This window comes from Canis lupus, chromosome 5 (genome assembly GCF_003254725.2).
Source record: "Canis lupus dingo isolate Sandy chromosome 5, ASM325472v2, whole genome shotgun sequence".
In the NCBI taxonomy this organism is placed as follows: Eukaryota; Metazoa; Chordata; class Mammalia; order Carnivora; family Canidae; genus Canis; species Canis lupus.
Window position 1 is genome coordinate 56,949,846 of NC_064247.1, and position 14,745 is coordinate 56,964,590.

Genomic DNA, 14,745 nt, shown 5'->3' on the forward strand with positions numbered 1-14,745 from the left:
TCAGTAAACAAGTGATATGCCTGAGCAAATCCACAGTGTCGTACACTGTGGACACTCCATCCAGGACTTATCCACAGCCTTTGCTGTCACTTAGAAGTATACAGCAACATATCTAAGAAAACTTCAAATGAAGTTTGCTTTACAACAACCAAAAAGGAGGAAAACAGGCAAAGGCATATATATAAAACAAGATTGGTTGTGAGTTGGTTATTGTTGTAGTTTGATGATGAAGTTCCTATACTATTAACTTTTGTATTTACTTCAACTTTTCATTAAAAGGTTTTTTTAATGTTAGATGATGGATCTTATTCAAAATCCAAATATACACACTTTATTTTTTTTAAGTGTTTATTTATTCATGAGAAACAGAGAGAGAGAGAGTGAGAGGCAGAGATACAGGCAGAGAGAGAAGCAGGTTCCATGCAGGAAGCCCAATATGGGACTTGATCTCGGGACCCCAGGATCACGCCCTGAGCCAAAGGCAGATGCTCAACCATTAAGCCACCCAGGCATCCCTAAACATACACATTTTAGAGAAAATCAGAAAATCTGAATCTGGTTTGGGTGTTTGGTGGCACGAAAGAGTTGCTATTCCTTTGTTTGGTGTCACAGTGGGAATAAAGTCCATAGTGTTAGAAATATTCCTTACTTATGCGTGAAATGATGTGATTTTGGGATGTGCTTTAAAATACTCCAGAATAGGGGGACCTGGGTGGCTCCAGTCGTTGTGTCTGCCTTCAGCTCAGGTCATGATCCCAAGCCTGCTTCTCCTTCTGCCTGTGTCTCTGCCTGTCTCTTTCATGAATAAATTTAAAAAAATATATTTAAAGAAAATAAAAATAAAATACTCCAAGATAAAAAGGAAGGAAGGAGGGAGAAGATTAAACAAAATTAGAAAAATAATGTAAATGTTGGAGATGAGTGATTACATGTTTTTTTATCTACGTTTGAACATTCCCATAATACATTTTTTCAAAGTCAGTATTTCCTGGTATGGTCTGACTGTATTATAAACCTATGTTAAATCTGTCATAAGCCTCTTGATTTAGAAGTCTGGAAGCACAGGGGCACCTGGGGGGCTAAGTCAATTGACTGACTGACTCTTGATTTTGGTTTGAGTCATGATCTCTGAGTTGTGGAATGGAGCCCCACACTAAGCTCTACGCTGGGCACAGGGTCTGCTTGGGATTCTCTCTCCCTCTTCTTCTGCCCCCCACCTCTGCTCTCTCTCTCTCTGACAAATAAAATCTTAAAAAAAAAAAAAAAAAAGTTTTTTGTTTTGTTTTTTACAGAGAGAGTGAGTGCACAAGCAGGAGTGGCAGGCAGAGTAAGAGGGAGAAGCAGGTTCCTTGTGGAGTAGGGAGCCCAATATGGGGCTCAATCCCAGAACCCTGGGATCACAACCTGAGCTGAATGCAGACATTTAACAGACTGAGCCACCCAGACACCCTAAATAAATAAAACTTAAAAAAAAAAAAAAAAAAAAAAAAAAGTCTGGGAACACAGGCATCCTCCAGGCAGATCATGCAGTGTCCTCAGACTTTTTCCTGCAATGACACAGACTGCCTGCCACTTCAGCCGGTTTTGAGAAGGACTCAATCCCAGTAATTCCCAAATATGTCTGAACAACAGAATGGTCAACCTTAGAGGCTTATATATCCATGTTTCAAAAGTGATAAAAAATAGTATTATTTTGATGATATATTACCACCAAATGAGCTTCTATAAAGTATCAGATACCAGAATATTCAATGAAATAAAAAGTAAACCATAACTAGTTTTTATATAGGGAACCAGATGGTAATGAAGATACAGAAAGGAAATGCAACCACGTATTACACCCTCATTTGGCTCTGGTTTAACGATCCAGCAAACTTTTACATATTATTTGAAAAGTACTCTATTAGGATGCAGTATATTTAAATAGTCTGCCCTCAACATCTCGGATGTCTCCTCAGATTTCCCTGCTTCTCAATTTTCTGATGCAAATTTTAAACAGCCCCCTACTTAAATGCTTACTATTAGATAATGCTACACAAGCAACTTCTCCTTTGCACACTTTACATTTAAGGACAATGGAGTTTAATTTTCTTAATTTACTGCTTAACCCCATTTTAAAGCACATCCCCTAAAGCATTAGGACAAAGTAAAAAACTTAATCATCCTCAGTAGAAATAAATTCATACAACAATCATCTTTTCTGTAAACAGAAAAATAACACGTAAGAAACCATCTCTACATATGCTGAATGTACCTATTAGCCCTACAAAGAATCTGACCGCCCCTGGGTCCCCAGCTGACATTTTAGAAAACAGGAGGAACCTCACTCACTTCAGTTTACTACCTTTCAAAAATAAAAGTTCTTACACTTTTCAAATGTCAACAAAACCTTCATAGATAATTCATGAAGTTACCAGTAGCCAAATGCCACTCATACTTAAACTGAATTTTTGGGAACCTAACGTGTCCTTCTAGAAGTCTGTGCTCAACCCTGACACCAATGTAGTGAAAAAGCCTGCTGCCCTGTGAACAGCTGCAACACCACTCTGACACACACGCCCCCAATTTTCCAGCTCTCTGCCAATGTTCAAGTGAGGAGTCATAATAGAGCCTATGTGCACCAAAAAGAACTGTCTGACAAAAATCAACCACGCACCTGGCAACAAGAAGAAAGTAATCCAGCTCTATGGAGATTGTAGAGCAGTTTCTCTTACAACCAAAAGCAAGACAAATCTAAGATACCCCTACCCCCTCTAAACACAGAGATGTGCTTGACTGAAGTGGCAATATCAATAATTACAAATTGAAGATTCCTTTATTTTTTTCTTAATTTTATTTTTTAGCAACATCCCTTTAAACCTATTACTCAGGGGATCCCTGGGTGGCTCAGCGGTTTGGCGCCAGCCTTTGGCCCAGGGCGCAATCCTGGAGTCCCGGAATCGAGTCCCGCATCGGGCTCCCGGCATGGAGCCGGCTTCTCCCTCCTCCTGTGTCTCTGCCTCCCTCTCTCTCTCTAGGTCTATCATAAATAAATCTTAAATAAAATAAAATAAACCCATTACTCAGAAGACACTATTTTTACCTATACGTGCAAATTATATACAAGCTGCCATGCAATGCTACATTTAAAAAATACTTTAAAGAATTTATACTTCAGGGCAGCCCAGGTGGCTCAGCGGTTTAGCGCCGCCTTCAGCCCAGGGTGTGATCCTGGCGACCCGGGATCGAGTCTCGTGTCGGACTCCCTGCATGGAGCCTGCTTCTCCCTCTCCCTGTGTCTCTGCCTCCCTCTCTGTCTCTCATGAATAAATAAATAAAATCTTTTTTAAAAAAAATAAAGAATTTATACTTCAGAACATATTTAAATTCAATCTATGGCACCTGGATGGCTCAGTTGGTTAAGTGTCTGCCTTCAGCTCAGGTCATGATCCCAGGGACCTGGGATTGAGTCCTGTGATGGGCTTCCTACTCAGTGGGGAGTCTGCTTCTCCCTCTTCCTCTGCCCTTCCCCCTGCTTGCACATTCTCCCTCTCTAAAATAAATAAATCACTCTTAAAAAAATATACAGGGGGCGCCTGGGTGGTTCAGTGGGTTGGGCATCTGCCTTTGGCTCAGGTCAGGACCCTGGTGTCCTGGGATCGAGCCCCTGCACCAAGCTCCCTGCTCAGCAGGGAGCCTGCTTCTCCCTTTCTCCCCTGCTTGTGCTCTCTCTCAAATAAATAACTAAAATCTTAAAAATAAATAAATAAATAAAATGCTGGGCAGTACTGTAAATATATTTTCACTTTCCTGTAATTTCCTTAGTAATGTTCTCTTTTCTCTAGCTTATTTTATTCTAAGAATACAGTATATAACACATATATAGAGTATGTGTTAATTAACTTGTCCGTAAGGCTTCTGGTCAACTGTGGGCTCTCAGTAGTTATGTGTTTGGAAACTCAGAAGTTATATGCGGATTATCAACGCACGAACTGGGGGATTGGCACGTCACCCAAGGGTTAACTGTATCCTATGACTATACTAAAATATTTTATATTCTATGACTATAAAAAATATTTTATTTAGGGATCCCTGGGTGGCGCAGTGGTTTAGCGCCTGCCTTTGGCCCAGGGCGCGATCCTGGAGACCTGGGATTGAATCCCACATCGGGCTCCCGGTGCATGGAGCCTGCTTCTCCCTCTGCCTATGTCTCTGCCTATCTCTCTCTCTATCAGAAATAAATAAAAATTTTAAAAAATAAAAATAAAAATATTTTATTTATTTATTAATGAGAGACACACAGAGAGAGACAGAGACACAGGCAGAGGGAGAAGCAGGCTCCATGCAGGGACCCTGACGTGGGACTCGATCCCGCGGCTCCAGGATCACGCCCTGGGCTGAAGGCGGCGCTAAGCAGCTGAGCCACCCGGGATTCCCAATAATTTTTTAAACAAGAACACTTATTGTGTGACTACTTGTTGAAATCCTTATGAGGAGCTGGGTGCCATGACAGCTGTCCTCTTGGGTTGAGGTGCTGATCCTTCATGGAATCCAGACCTAAATCTGCAATGCACAATTTTTAGTTGGCTCACTGGACTAATCCTAACAGCTCCATCTTTCAGCCTTGATACTCCAGGTCAAGGTCCCTTCCGTGTGGCAGAGCCGCCACATTTACCATAGGTTGACTTCTGAAGGCCATAGGCCTCAGAGACACAGCGGTAGGCATGTGTGCAGCTTACCAGAACACTTTCCAAATGACAGCAACCCCTTCATCATCTACTGTCTGCAGCCGAGACCAAAGAGGCCAGGAAAGAAGGTACTTTATTATTTTATATCCGTACTAAATAATTTTAAACTCAGGCTTATTTAAACTTGAACTAGACAAGAACTTGAAACTTTGTCCACTTCATATTTCTAGCTGGCAGAACACCAAACTGAACCTGGAGGACCCTTGGGGACCTCCCAGCAATTGACAGTCTGAGAACTGAATCCAGAGCCTCTTCTGCAGTGCTGCCTCCTGGAGGGGGGGGTCTCATGGAGGGGGAAGAGACCACTGGTCTCTTACCCAGCCCCCGCCCTACAAGTCCCAGGAAGCCAAAGGAAGTGCGACATGCTGATGATGGCTTGTCTCTGCCCAGGAGCTTCTAGGGACATCCTTCACTCTCCCACTCCTTGCCAAATATCCCTCAACTTATAACAGCCCTTCCGCCCCCAATATGCAGCTCCTCTGATGTGCCTCTTCCAGAGCCAGGTGTATAAGCTCATTCATGGAGACTCTCCACCTGTGCCCAGACTGCCTTTACATTGCCCTCTAAGGCTGCCATGATTCTTCCTTCCCACCTGAAGGCAATGGCCAAGGACTGTCCACGGTTTGAAAAGCAGGCCATGAGAGGAAAAACACATACGTACAGGCTGCATAAATACATTCCTATTGACAGGGGTCAAAGATGATCTGACACCACAGGGAACCAATGTCTAGGTGAGCAGAGCCATCCTAACCTGTTCCTCTCAAAACTGATTATAAATTCAGAGAGCCCGTAGCTTGCATCAACCCCCAAAATTATAGAAACTGAAAGCATAACTCATAGTCATCAATATATATTAATTTCTTCTGAATATGTCTTCATTTTCATCAAACAATGCTGTGATACAACATCAGATCATTTCTGTTGCAATGGTTAACAGGCGCAGCCTACTTGCTTCCTGATCAGGCGTCATGTCCAGTTTGAGTTCAAAGAACTAGAATTCTTCTCTTACTAGAGGCACTATTAGCCTTGCTTGACAAACACCTTATTCACTCACTCACATTGGTTTATTAACCACCTGCTATGGACAGAGGACACCATGGTGAAAAACAAACTCTGTCCTCAGGAATCAGTATCTAAAAGAGGGACAGTCAAATGTCCTCCTAAGGATCTGACTCAGAAAGTCTCTATGGTTTCACCACTTGGATACCTAAGCACTTTGAAGTAACAGGAGTTTTACAATCTACTCCCAGGTTATAGCTGTGACTCAGGAGCACATGCTGTGTCTTCACACATGTCTTCACCATCTCAGGAAGAGGTCCTATCAATGGTACACATGGTAAACAAGAGATGTGGATGGAGTCACAAAAGGCAAGGCCACGATTCTGCTTGCAGGCTACCTCCTGAGTTACCTATGCCAGACGCTGTACAGTCCGACTAGCTGGCAATGTTCACAGGACCATTAAAAAAAAAGTTTCACTTTCTTGTCACCTGCACCCACTATCACCCCACCAGGGCAAGCTCTCTGACACTGATGCAACAGAAGTTAACACCTCAAGACAGCCTTCTGACCTGGATAGTGTGGAGACCTTTCTTCTTCCTGTTGCAGACACTCCATCAGGGGTAAGAGATCTTAGTTTCTCCACTTCTAGGGGAAGCATCTTAAAATTGCTTTCCAGCTAAATATCACCAGTTCAGGAGAACCTCCTCAATAGGTGTAAGAGTTTCTGGATATCACTCACAAGCCCCCACACTCACAGGCTTCTATATCTCATTCAATCAGCTTGCCAGTGCTGTCCAACAGAAACACAATGTGAACCACATATGAAAGTTTTCAAAAAAAAAAAAAAAAGTTTTCATTTTCTAGTCTCCATATTAAAAAAGTAAAAAGAAACAGGTTAACAGTAATTTTAATAATATATTTATTTAAACCAATGTCTCAAAAATGTTATTCCAACATGTAAACAATATAAAACAATTATAAGGGATCCCTGGGTGGCACAGCAGTTTGGCGCCTGCCTTTGGCCCAGGGCGTGATCCTGGAGACCCGGGATCAAATCCCACGTCAGGCTCCCGGTGCATGGAGCCTGCTTCTCCCTCTGCCTGTGTCTCTGCCTCTCTCTCTCTCTCTCTCTCTGTGACTATCATAAATAAATAAAAATTAAAAAAAAAAAAAGATTAAAAAAAAATAAAAATAAAAAAATAAAACAATTATAAATGGATATTTCACATTCATGTGTCATACTAAGTTTTTAAAATCCAGTGTGTATTTTACATTTCAATTTGGACTAGCCTCACTCCAAATGCTCCTCAATCACACTTGTCCACTGGCCACCAACTACCACAGTGGCCAGCAGAGTACTGAGCCCTTCCTCATCTCTTCATTCCCATGGGAGAGCCTCAACTGGGGGTGAATTCACTTCAGCATCTTTCTAGAAAAGCAGGAATTGGGCTCTCCCTCCACAAAGTCAATCCCTGTCCTCCCAATCAGAAACCAAGAGAGACACAGTTCCCATACATCCATTCTGCGGTATGCCATTCCCTCTGGCATCACCTCTTATGCATCATCTGACCAATCACCCACCCAGCAGACGGTGGCAATCAGGGGTAACAGTGGTGGGAGACTGTACAATACTTGGGGAAGGGCAGTTCATGGAACAAGATGAAAAGATCAGGATGAGTTGGTGTTGGAGAGCAGGTAGTCATTATCTTCACTGAGGTCACTTCTCCCTCTGGAATCACAGGAAATGGCCAGTGAGACTTTCTCCTCAATCCTATGTCTGGTGCACCATGAAAACCACCTGTTATATACATGTTCTGTATCTCACCCCGTTAGCTTTTGGCATCTTTTTGCTTCCAGGGTTAAACAAAGAACCCAGAACATACTATTTGATCAAAAATTGAACTACAGTAAATTCTCACTAAATAGGACTTGTAAAAGTGGTAGCAAGATTTTTTGGCCTAAAATGATTTAAGAAAACTACTTCTTCCTTTATCTGCCAGACTACCTGTCAGTGGAGTAGGCCCCACTGCAGAAATTAAGAACACAATTAACAGTGGCAACCAGTGAAACAGGGAGGGGTTCACCAGGTTCATCACTTTCTAATTGTTCATTTAGTTTTTATTTAATTTGTTTTTATTTTTTAAAAGATATTTATTTATTTATTCATGAGAGACAAGAAAGAGGCAGAGACACAGGCAGAGGGAGAAGCAGGCTCCCTGTGGGGAGCCTGATGTGAGACTCGATCTCAGGACTCTGGGATCATGACCTGAGTTGAAGGCAGATGCTCAACCATGAGCCAGCCAGGTGCCCCCTGTTTTTTTTATCCTAGACTTTATTAGACAGAGAGAATGGGGGGTGGGGGAGAAGCAGACGCTCCACTGAGCAGGACGCTCAATGCAAAGATGCAGGGATGCGGGACCATGACGGGAGCCAAAGGCTCAACCACTGAGCCACCAAGGTACCCCATTCATTTAGTTTTTAAAACATGATTCATTGAAGTGCAAGTCACACAATAAATATGTACAATTTAATACGTAACACATGTCTGAAACCACCAACACAATTCAGGTAATGAACCTACCCATTATCCCCAGAAGTCTTCCTTGTGCCCATCTGGAGTCCACTCACTCCCTCCTCTAGGCAGCATTCATTTGTGTTCTGTTACTCTGCACCAGTGTGCACGTCCAGAATTTTATGTACATGGGAGTCATATCGTATCTACTTTCTTATGGTCTGGCTCTGTTCACTTGACATTATTTTGACACTTAGCCATGTTACTGCGTGTACAAGTCTTTATATGGACATCTGCTTTCGTTTCTCTTTGGGACACACTGAGGAGTGGAGCATATATGGTAGGTATATGCTTAACAGTTTAAGAAACCGTCAAACTGTTTTTAAAGTGCTTACACCATTTTCACCCCAAAAGCAGTGCCTGAGAGTCTGGTTCCTGCATGTCCTCGTCAGTACTGGATGCAATCACCTGCTGATCCATCAAGGAGCTGGACAGTGGTATCTCCTTATGGATTTAATTTCCATCCCACAACAGCTAATGATTTTAGCCATCTTTTCAAACATGCTTATCTGCTATCTCTCTATATACTCTCTGGTGAAGTGTCTGTTCATATCACTTGCTTCCTTCACATTGCATTTTAAGAATTTTAAGAGTTCTTTACTTATGCCGTCTACAACTCATCTAGGACGTGTCACATGTTAGCACTTTCTGTCAGCCTGAGGCTTGCCTTTTCATTCTCTTAACAGTGTCTTTGAAGGAGCAGAGGCTTTTATTAGTCTTGACAAAGTCTAATCTATAAATGTTCTCTTTATGGATTATATCTTTGATGTCATAATTGAGAAATCTTTGCCAAACCCAAAGTCTTAACAATCTTCAATATCTTCTGTTTAGGGTTAATATTTAAGCTCTATGACTCACTTTTTTTGTCTAGGTGCCAAATTCACCTTCTGCATAGGGACAACCAATTGTTCAAGCAATGAAGTCATTTAATATAGTTTTGCTTTTTCTTGTTTGTTTCTAAAGATTTTATTTATTTATTTGAGAGACAGTGTACACGCACACACAGAGGGAGAAGCAGAAGCAGGCTCCCTGCTGAGCAGGTGGCCCAACATGGGGCTCGATCCCAAGACCCTGGGATCATGACCTGAGCCACATACAGATGCTTAACCGACTAAGCCACCCAGTTGCCCCTAATTTAGTTTTGCTTTTCAAAATTCTTTTTTTTTTAAGATTTTATTTATTTATTCATGAGGGACACACACAGAGAGAGGCAGAGACACAGGAGAGGGAGAGGCAGGCTTCATGCAGGGAGCCCAATGTGGGACTCAATCCCGGGATCCCAGGATCATGAGCTGAGCAAAAGGCAGAGAACTCAAGCACTGAGCCACCCAAGCATCCCTCAAAATTCTTTCAACTTGGGCTGTCTGGGTGGCTCACTCAGTTAAATGTCTGGCTCTTGGCTTCAGCTCAGTTTGTGATCTTAGGGTCAGAGGATCAAGTCCCACGTTGGGCTCCCACCTCAGGGAAGAGTCTGCTTGGGACTCTTCTCCCGTTCCCTCTCCCTCCCCTTCTGCCTCTCTCTCCACCTGCGTGTGCAGTCTTGCTTTTTCAAATACATAAAATCTTAAAAAAAAAAAAAAAAAAAACCTTTCAACTTACAAAGTTGTAAGAATTACAAAAAACTGTGTACCCTCAACTAGATTCACTGACCCCTGACTTTGTGTCACATTTGCTTTATCACTCCCACTTCACACAAATTTATGGGGACTCTTTTTCTGAATCACGTGGCTTCACTTTTATCTCTACCATCTGCTGTTATTCTAACTAAGATCTGATTTGAAAAGAAGGCTCTCCTGTTTTCTAATGAAAAAAGTTGGGAGAAATTCTGCTCTTATCCAGAATGTGAACCATAATCTCTGGGACCTTAATGCTTCTTTCTGAACACTGGATAGAGCCTTTCAAAAAAACATGCTTCCCAGGAACAACTGTTCTGAACACCAACTATAGGCTTAAAAAAGAGATGGGCAAAACTAAAAAAAAAAAAAAAAAAAAAAGCAAATCATTAAAAATAAGAAACCCTGAAGAAATTTAAACGTTGTACTTTAAAGACTGACAAGGATCAATTACATCAACATTACCTTAATTCAGAAGTGCTTCTGGTCTGGTCTCCAATGCATGAAAAATTGTCTGCAACAGACAGAGAAAAGGCTATATATACATTGCATTCAGGTTGCGAGGAACATTCCATACATTTGAAGGAGTATATAATCATTCCTTCCCTATCACCATTTCTTGTCCCAAATCATTTCATTTACTACTTTGTATTTGGCTTTCCCGTGTGGAAAAGAACTCTGATCTCAATTTCTTTTTAAAAATCCTTAGCAATGGGGATCCCTGGGTGGCTCAGCGGCTTAGCGCCTGCCTTTGGCCCAGGGCGCGATCCTGGAGACCTGAGATTGAGTCCCACGTCGGGCTCCCTGCATGGAGCCTGCTTCTCCCTCCTCCTGTGTCTCTGCCTCTCTCTCTCTCTCTCTCTCTCATAAATAAATAACAAACAAATAAATAAATCTTAAAAAAAAATCCTCAGCAATGCCTCATGGAAAATACTTTGAATCCAAGTGAACAGTACTATGGAGAAGGCATGTTATTAGGAAAATTACAGTAACAGTAAAAACAATCACTGCAATTCAAGAATCTATCAAAGTACTCTTACCCAGACTCTGCCATTCAACATGTAAAGGACCTCACCTGAATCACAAAGAAGGCCTGGACAGTTTCCAAGTGTGACTGGTCTACTAGGGTACACATGCAACCCCCACCCCTGGGGCCATTCACACCACCAGCCTGAGCCCTGGTAGCCAGAAGGCCCTCCGGAAGAGCCTTTGATTCTGCTCTCCCAGAACCAAAGTACACTTAGTTCTAGATTTCTTCTGGAATATCTGCTTGTTCTTTCTCAGAAACTAAGTTTCAAAACATTTAAATAGTCTTTTGTGATCTCTCCAAATTAAACTAGGTATGAAGAGCACCCCCAGCCCCAGCCCAAATCCCATTCTGGATGTTTCACAGACTACCACCTGCCTGTTGATGGAGTCACCATCTCGTGAATCTAAAACTCCTAGTGATACATGGGTCTGGAGATCAGGAGAAATATTAACAAGCTGAAATGTCCTCCAGTTGAATTATGAATTCTAAGGATTTATTTCACAAAATACTTTTATTTTGTAATTATGTTGTATGTATTATGAGCTAGTGCAAGCTTTTCTGTCAGTAAAAGTGTGGAAAGAAAATAATATAGAGGTTCTTCAAAAAGTTAAAAAACAGATTTGACATATCCTGCAAGCCCACTCCTGCAAGCCCACTCCTAGGCATACACCTTAAAGAACTGAAAACTGGTATTCACACACGTACAAACATTTCATAGCAGCACTACTCATAATGGCCAAAAGGTGGCAAGAGCCCAATGTCCATAAATAAATAAATAGATAAATAAATGTTACTCAGCCATGAAAAGGAGTAAAATACTGCCACAATACAGTATGGATGGTCCCTGAAAACACTATGCTACATGAAGAAGCTAGACACAAGAGATCATAAAGTATATGATTCCATTTATATGAAATATCCATTTTATATGAATTATGAAACATTCTGTTTATTTGAAAGAGGCAAATCCACAGAGACAGAATGCAGCGGTTGCTAAGGGCTCTGTGTACGTGTGTGTGGGATGAAAGCTGCTTAACAGGTATAGGGCTCCCTTTGGGAAGAAGGAATCTTCTGTAACGAAACAGAGCTGGTGATTGCACAACATAGTGAATGTGCTAAATGACATTACATTGTCCACATTAAACTGGTTCCTTTAATGTTATACGAATCTTACCTCAAAAAAGAGGGAGGAGGGACCCTGGGTGGCTCAGCGGCTTAGCGCCTGCCTTCAACCCAGGGCGCGATCCTGGAGTCTCAGGATCGAGTCCCACATCAGGCACCCTGCATGGAGTCTGCTTCTCCCTCTGCCTGTATCTCTGCCTCTCTCTCTGTGTGTCTCTCAAGAATAAGTAAATAAAATCTTTAAAAAAAAAAAAAAAAAGAGCGAGGGACGCCTGGATAGCTCAGTTGGTAAAGTGTCTGCCTTTGGCTCAGGTCATGATCCCGGGGTCCTGGGATCAAGTCCCACATGGGGCTCCTTGCTCAGCGGGGAGTCTGCTACTCACTCTCCCTTCTCCTGCTTGTGTGTGCATGCTCGCGCTTTCTCTCGCTCTGACAAATAAATACTAGGATACATTTTTCCATTTTAATCTTTTCCCCTCTATCTCTTAATGTGGCAAGTACTTGAAATTATCCCAATCTTCAAATACAAATCCTTTCAGGTACTTGTCACATTGAGACAGAAGGGGAAAATTTTTTTTTTTAAGATTTTATTTATTTATTCATGAGAGACACACAGAGAGAGGCAGAGACACAGGCAGAGGGAGAAGCAGGCTCCATGCAGGGAGCCTGATGCGGGACTCGATCCTGGGACCCCAGGATCACGCCCTGGGCCAAAGGCAGGCTCTAAACCGCTCAGCCACCCAGGGATCCCCAGAAGGGAAAAAATTAAAATGGAAAAATGTATCATAGTTTGGTCTAATTCAAATACCTAGCCTGTCTTGTGGCTCAAGGCATGAAATAAAGTTCAAGTTCCCTATTCTTTTTCTTTGGAAGAAGAAAATGGGGAGCTGATCCCAAATGAGCAGCTGCCATGAAGCTCCTATGGGTATGACCATGGTGCAAGAGAGGGCATGGAGACCGTCTCAGCCTGGATTCACATGTACAGTTGTCTGAACTCGTTTCTGGCTAAAAATAAGACTCAAGTGGGGCTTTTCTGACTATCTAGCCCAGAGGACAAGATCACTATCCTAGACAGCAGCACATATTAATGTGATCCGAAACCAGGAGCATCACCCTTGTAGAAAATCAAGAAACTGGGGATTTAACAAAACCAAAGCCTTAGTTTCACAACACTACTCTGCCTCCTGGAGGCAAAGTAAAAGGAGAGACAAGGCATATCTTTAGACTCTGAGGAGCTGATGACAGATCACAGAGACTAGCTGACTTGTATCTAGGGAGCACAAGGGGGGAAGGGGCAGTGCCTGCCCAGATGTGAGAAAATATGTTTCTCAGGGCAGGCAGGGAAGGACCCTCCCTGCTTACAAGAAAGAGATGTTGCTATAGAAGTGGAAATAAGGAGTGACATACATACATGCTGAATTTTTCTCTCATCTTTTTAAGAAAGCAATCCATAAAGGAAGCTGGAAGAAGATAAAGGAAAATTTAGACATAGAATTCAAGAAAAATGTTAAATGGTTTATACAGCCAATTCTAATAAAAAATTTAAAATATGTAAGATTCGAATCAAAGATTTAACAGAGTAAAATATCATCCATTTTATGAGCAAACCAAACATTTTTAATAATCCAAACGAACAATTCCTCATCCACCATGATGACCCTGCTTTGAGGCCCTTTTCCCTTGGTGGCAGCAACTCTGCTAGAAGGCAGGAGCCCTATGGTGCCTCCCTCTGGTCTCCTGTAGACAAGTCTACCTGTGCAAGATGGCATGGTGCAAAGCTTCCAGACCATTCCTTCACAAAAGGACCAGACTGCTATACACTACACCCATTCCTTTCCAGCACTGCCTCAGGCTGCCTCTGGCGATACCTCAAACAGTCATCTTTGAAGATACCTTGGCTTTATCTCAAGTGATTTATGGGTCAAATTCCCTGAACATGCATCCACTTAGTCAACCAACACATTTTAAGGCCTAGGATGTAAGACAGTGTTCTGGATGCTGAGAACACAAGCCAACAAAACTGTCATGTTTAGGGGTGCCTGGGTGGTTCAGTCAGTGAAGCATCTGCCTTTGGGTCAGGTCATGATCCCAGGGTCCTGGGATCAAGTCCTGTGTCGGGCTCCGGCTTAGTAGGGAGTCTGCTTCTCCTTCTGCCTCTGCTGCTCCCCCTGCTTGTGCTCTCTAATAAATAAATAAAATCTAAAACAAAACAAAACAAACCCCAGGCATGCTTAGCCTAGTTGCCCACATTGGTCTCACAAGCCAGGGGAGAAAGCATGGGACACTATACTATAATGCACAGAGGCCGGCAGTGGGGGGCTCTACCAATACAAGCGGAACTAATAAAAATCAAAAGGGCTAGTTTCACTCAGCTCTGTGATCCACACAAAGTCCTGGAAATACACTCACAGGGCAACCTGCACCACAGGTGAACAGCCAGGACAGAACTCTAGGTCTCCGGGAAGAAAGAGCTAAAGCAGAGCATGCAGCTGACCCCTGCCTTAGGGATGAGAGGGGAAGACACGTGCCAGCATAGGATATGCCACTTGACAAGAAAAGGGAGGGATAGGTGGTGGACTCAAGTGACTCTGGGCATCATGGTTCACTAGCTGAGATGCCCAACAGCAAAGGTGATTGTAGGTTAAAATCCTCAGAGCAGGGACGCCTGGTTGGCTCAACGG

At 42.6% G+C, this 14,745-nt stretch overlaps 1 protein-coding gene across 4 annotated transcripts in view; it reads right to left on the reverse strand.

Moving 5' to 3' along the window:
* Positions 1–14,745, reverse strand: part of GNB1 (G protein subunit beta 1) — a 101,316-nt gene that overhangs the window by 40,656 nt on the left and 45,915 nt on the right. For 2 of the 4 annotated variants that reach the window (XM_025427491.3, XM_025427492.3), the window contains one exon: positions 10,378–10,426. The exons of 1 other annotated variant lie outside the window; for it this stretch is intronic. The gene's annotated coding sequence lies outside the window, so the exon portion shown is untranslated. Of the gene's footprint in view, positions 1–10,377; positions 10,427–13,475; positions 13,499–14,745 lie in introns of those variants that run through there. One more of the 4 variants, XM_035715961.2, reaches the window with a different exon arrangement.